Below are 6,000 nucleotides of genomic sequence, written 5' to 3'. Positions count from 1 at the left end.
TCCAATCTCAAACTTTAAGGGAACTATTTAACTACAATATATTTGACCTCGAGACGAAGCCTTTAAAGTTACCCCATTTTCTATGTGCATGACACCTTACTGACGATGATCTTGTATCTAACATGGTTTGGCTTAGTCCCTCATTGAGTTCCTTATCTCGCGAATCCTACAACGACAAGTCAAAATCCTTTTAAGTTCGAATGAACATAGCGAGTTTCTTTATTACATTACACAAAAATAGACCCCATATTACATGGTTTAAATAGAAAAGAACCAATCACACACTACTCTCTATTCACCTTTCGCCTTTCTTTAATGGCGGAATGATTGTTGGGCGATCGTTACTTGGTCTGCTTATGACCATTCAACTAATTCCAGTGGATACTCACTTGTCCCTTACACATATCACCTACTGTCCACCCTATTTCTGTAAGATAAATAGACATTCTACTCATAATGCCTTCTAGAAATGGCCCACGCCGCACTAGCAGTCTTATCCTTATTTTATCATTTCTAATTCTACTATTCATTCAGGTTGAAATTTTGTGCGGATTACTTCCTTGAAATCTTCCCTATTTGTGATACCTTGCTTTTAGGGTGTAACAAGTTCGTCTATATTGGACTTACAGTTTTCGATAGACAGTTATCTAAATAACCGTTCTAGTTCTCGGTCTCCCTTATATGACGATTCTCTATGAAAATTTTCCTTAGTGGATTTTTCGTCATAGATTTTCCTTAGAGAGGAATAGCCTTAACAGATATATTTGTCACCTAGATTACCCTCCTTAGTACCTCTTCTTGTCAATGGGTTCTAACTAACCCCTCTTTACCCAATAGACTATCCGGGCTACTTGTGATGGAACCCCTAGGTTACCAACTTTCTCTAAGCACCTTCTGGCGTTTCTTAATGACAGATCATTATCTGTGATCATCAAATAGGTCTTCTTTCGTTTTCCTATATTCCATACCTTATTGGCACGTCCTTTCCAATGTCTAAATCTTACTGGGTTACCACCTATGTGCCTTACAGCTTCTTCAATTACTGTTTAAGCAGACTATTCTTATTTCTACTACCTTTGCCTTGCTTGACAGAGTCCTAAGAATCCACTTGATAACTAAAGCTTGCCAATATTAGCATTTTCCTCAAACTCTTTTTTCCATATTCGTGATTTGCCATCATTATCGTCTTGGTGGTCTACCCCATGTTAAATGTCCCAACAGACTACATGGCGTTTAATGTCTTAGCAGACTACATATGTTTCCATAGTCATGCTAGAGTCTTAATCATCAGGCTCCATGTGTAATGTCTTGACGGACTTCCCTGTGTTTACTATCTCGGTGGACTACTCCATTTTTAGTGTCCGACGGACTCTCTTGCTGCCACAGTCGAGCTATGATCTTACAACATACTTCATGTTTAATGTCCTGATAGATTACCCCGTGTTTACTGTCTTGGTAGACTGCATCGCTTTTAATGTCCCAGTGGACACTCTCTATGCTGCCATAACCAAGCTATGGTCTTACACAATATACCCCATGTTTAATGTCCTGACGGGATCTATTGGTTGCCATATCCAAGTTATGGTCTTACACCTGAAATCCCATATTTAAGCTCTTAGCAAACGTCTTTCTGTTTACTGTCTCTGTGGACTACTTCATGTTTACTATCTAGACAGACTGTACTGGTTGTCAAAGCTAAGTTATGACCTTGTCTTTTGTAAGACCTTATCGCCATCGCGATGTAGCTCCATAGAGCCTGTTGATTGCAGTCGCGGTGTTGTTCTATAAAACCTAATAACTGTTGTCACAGTGTAGCCTCAAATGACCAGTTGATAGCATTTCATTTCACATATAACCTTGATGCTCGAACACTGCAGTGTTCCCTCCGCAAGGCTCGGAGCTTTGCACATCACGATTTGCATCCAGCAACATTGTATGGCAGAATATTAATGGAAATCCATTTATCTATTCTTCTGCCCATACCTTCAGTTCATTATACATGCATTGATGCTCGAACACCAAAGTGTCCCCACTGCAAGGCTCGGAGCTTCGCTCATCACAGTTTGCACCCAATAACATCGTATGACGGTATCCATAACATCCTTTCCCAATCCTAACTTCAGCTAAGTCATCAATAATCTCCCCCTTTCGTACTCCATTGTCACAAAAATGCAACGCATAACATACTTTCAAGGGGTGCGCTACTTTTCAGGCATAAAATGATAACCATTTCTTTCATACCGACACTATAACAGCCTGATTTTTTGCCTAGTCGGAACAGTGGTTTCGAGACCACAAATTTGACGAGTAAAAAATTATTTTTATTATATTTTTATGGTCTACGATTTCATGGAATGATTTTGTGAAAATTTCGTTCAAAAATTTCGATGTTTGGGCACTCAATCTAGTAAAAAGGACTAAATTGTAAAAAGTACAAAAGTTGAGTTCTACACGTTAAAAGTGTCCAATTCTTATGAAATTTTAAATTAGAGATCCTTAAATGGAAATTAGACCATTGGTTAAATTTTTGGACAAAAATGGACATGAGATAAGTGAAACAAGATATTTTTAAGTTGGGGACATTTTGATTAATTAGTGATTAAAAGAATTAAAAATGCCAAAATAGCCAAAAATTTGTCCATCTTCAAGCCTTGGCCGAATTTCAAAAGGGGGGGGAGCCATATTTAGGGTTTTCAAGCTTCTAATCTCCATAGTAAGTGATTCCAAGCCCCGTTTTTAATGTTCTTTACGTTTTTGGAGACCCGATAACTTGATTTAGCTTATTCTAGCAATAATTTAGCCTAGGGTTTATATTTGGAAAAATACCCATAGGTGAAATGTGTTTATTTTGATGTTTTGTGGTAAAATATGAAGCTTGAAATTATGTTAAACAACTTTTACTAAGCGATTTTAAGTGAAAACGAGTAAAACGATATAATCGGTAAAAGTACCTAATGTTCATAAGTAAGTGTTAGAGTGGGAATTCGATGCTACCATAGAAGGGAAAAATTTTCAGCATGTCATAGTACATAAGAATAAGGTATGAAGTTTAATTTATGAGCTTTGGGGCAAAAGTATAAATATGCAAAAGTTTAAGGGTAAAATTGTAATTTTTTAAAGTTTGAGTCAAGGACTATTTTGATAAATGTGAGTATTAAATAAGTTAAATGTGTTATTATAGATCAAGAAAGAAGTGGAATCGACCTTGATCGGAGAAAAGAAAAGATTAAAGACTAAATTGCTAAATTTTATATTGTTGCACCAAAATAAGTTACGTGTAAATAATAACAATATACTTTTATAAATTGTGAATTATATTTGATACATGAATTAATATTGAATGCGGAAGGAAAACTGTTCATGAATTACTCAAGTGATAAAGTGTTTAAAATAAAGTGTAAAGTGTAAATTCCCGGTTGAACTTAGGAATAGAAGTGGATACAAGTGACATGTCATTAGAGACCAGTGTTATAGTGTTACACTGAGTCCCGGGTGCTGGGTGATCTAGCATGTGTTGCAGATACCTGACAGCTTGTGTGAGCAGGCCCGTGGACATTTCCAGTGTTATTGATCAGTGGTAGCTTCGGTTACATTTCAATAGTAGCTATGGCTACATATCAGTGGTAGCTTCGGCTACATTTCAGTGGTAGCTACGACTACGTATCAGTGGTAGCTTCGGCTACATATCAGTGTGTCACTTATATGCTAATTCTCTACGTATCCGTGTATATTCCGAGTGTTCAACCGGAAATTGACTAAGTGAAAATACATGAGATCATGTAACGATTAAGTGTAATTGAATGATGGATATATGTGTGGAATTTAATTGAATAGTGATCGAAAGTGAAAAAGTGAAATTATGAAATAGTAGAATTAGCAACAAAATAGTTTTGGACAGAAACAGTTGTGTGATTTTGAAAAATCACCATAAATGGTGGAAATCGAATTAGAGAGTGAATAAGATATGAAATGAAAGCTTAATGAGTCTATTTTTACAGAAAAGAAACAAAGCAAGCAAAAGACTTATATATTTTGAGATATTTTAAGTTTAGTGAGACAGGGTCAGAATGAGTTTGGAATCCCCTGTTCTAACTTTGGAAAATTGTTAAAAATTGTACAAAAATAATTACGGGCTAAAATTATGTTTAGAACCCTGAATGAGTCTATTTTCAAGTGAAATAAACGTAAGTACCATCCGAATTCTGTACAGTGAGATAATTAATTTTTAGTGAAGAGAGGTCAAAACTGTCGATTAGTGAAACAAGGGAAAATTTAAAGAATAAAATGTACTTATTGGATAAGTCAAAAATTCTAAAAATTTTATGGTAAGAAGATATGTGAAACTAGTTTCAGGGAAAATTAACGGATCTTAATTTGGAGCTCTATAGCTCCAGATAAAAATAATTTAGTGACTCTGACTCGGATAGATAGCTTTGAATATACATGTGAGTGAATAGTAAAATTATAGAAACTGTTATTTATAAGAGTGTTATGTACATTAAGGATGTGGAATGGAGAGGAGGAGGAGGGAAAATAAAATATATGAATAATTTGTATATAAATTGGTCATATGCCGATTATATTTGATAAACGTTGAATTAGAAATTACATAATGTTTCATTTCAATTAGTTATTATGAATTGAATTGTAAATTCATATGGATGAAACCAAATAATTATTTGTTAGTATTATGCATGACATAATGTATTATTCTATATATATATATTTATGGTTGAATTATGATTGTTGAGAAAGATAGATAAATTGGAAAGAAAGTTCAAATTGAGTAGAACGTAGGGTTGAGTACTTTCGTTCAGTGAGAAAGACGAATTGACGGAAAATACCATGGATGAACCATGGCAATAAGTGATATGTAATTCCGTGTAAGACTATAGATGGGCTATGGCATCGGTATATGTTATGTGATTACATGTAAGACCATAGCTGGACTATGGCATCGAGAAAATAAAGTACTCAATTCCATAAGACGTTCACTAATTTGACAAAGTTGGTAAGTGTTACATGGACTCATACTCAAGTGATAGATTTATTGTGATCGTTGAAGTTCAATTCAATTAAGTGATTTCACCAATTGGATATTGTATATGGCAAGATGTGTTAGTGAATTACATATTTATGAAATGATATTTGAAGTTCAGTAAGTGATATATGAAATTAATATGAAAAGATTTATGATTGTTATTAGTATTGTTTTTGACATAATGTGGATTCTTCGATGTTGAAATGATTTAACGGATTTATTGAGCATATGAATGAGTATGAGACTCATACGAGTTAGTATAGATATGTACATGTGTCTTATAAGCTTTGAAATGATAAGACTTGTGAATTGTGAATTAATCTGTGTGAAAGTGTATAGGATAGATTAGCGAATCTTTATAAGATATTGAATATTTAATATATTACAATGGTTTAATAGGAAAAATATGACGATACAAGAATATGAAATGATACGGATCAATTCAGGTACTCGTGAGAATCAAGTAATAATTGATAAATTCATATGACGAGAAAGTGAAGGATTATAAGTTCATATATGGTTATGAAATGAACAAATGGTGATAACTATAAGGCTTGGATCGAATGAGTATATATATATTGGGCCTTGTAAGCCCTAATTAGCGATTCGAAGATAATAATTTGAAAGTTTTAATCTGTATGAAATTTTATAACTCAGTTTAATAAGTTTCTAAATGTATGTGTTTTGGTAATGCCTCGTACCCTATTCCGGAGTCGAATACGGGTAGGGGGTGTTACAATATGACATAGCCAGATTCGGCCATAACGTTTAGGCCGGGTTTGGGGTGTTACAGACACACTAGCGGATACTCATAAACCTACTCAACCTTATGCATACAAGTATTCTCAAACAACAAAGATAATACATTATGTTAGAACTCAACAATGACTTATGTTATTGACTGCCTCCGAACGTACCAATGTCTAGAGTATAAATCATAAACAAAATATGTTAAATAG

This window comes from Gossypium hirsutum, chromosome D06, assembly GCF_007990345.1.
Source record: "Gossypium hirsutum isolate 1008001.06 chromosome D06, Gossypium_hirsutum_v2.1, whole genome shotgun sequence".
Taxonomy (NCBI): domain Eukaryota; kingdom Viridiplantae; phylum Streptophyta; class Magnoliopsida; order Malvales; family Malvaceae; genus Gossypium; species Gossypium hirsutum.
Note: the sequence above shows the minus strand (reverse complement) of the source record.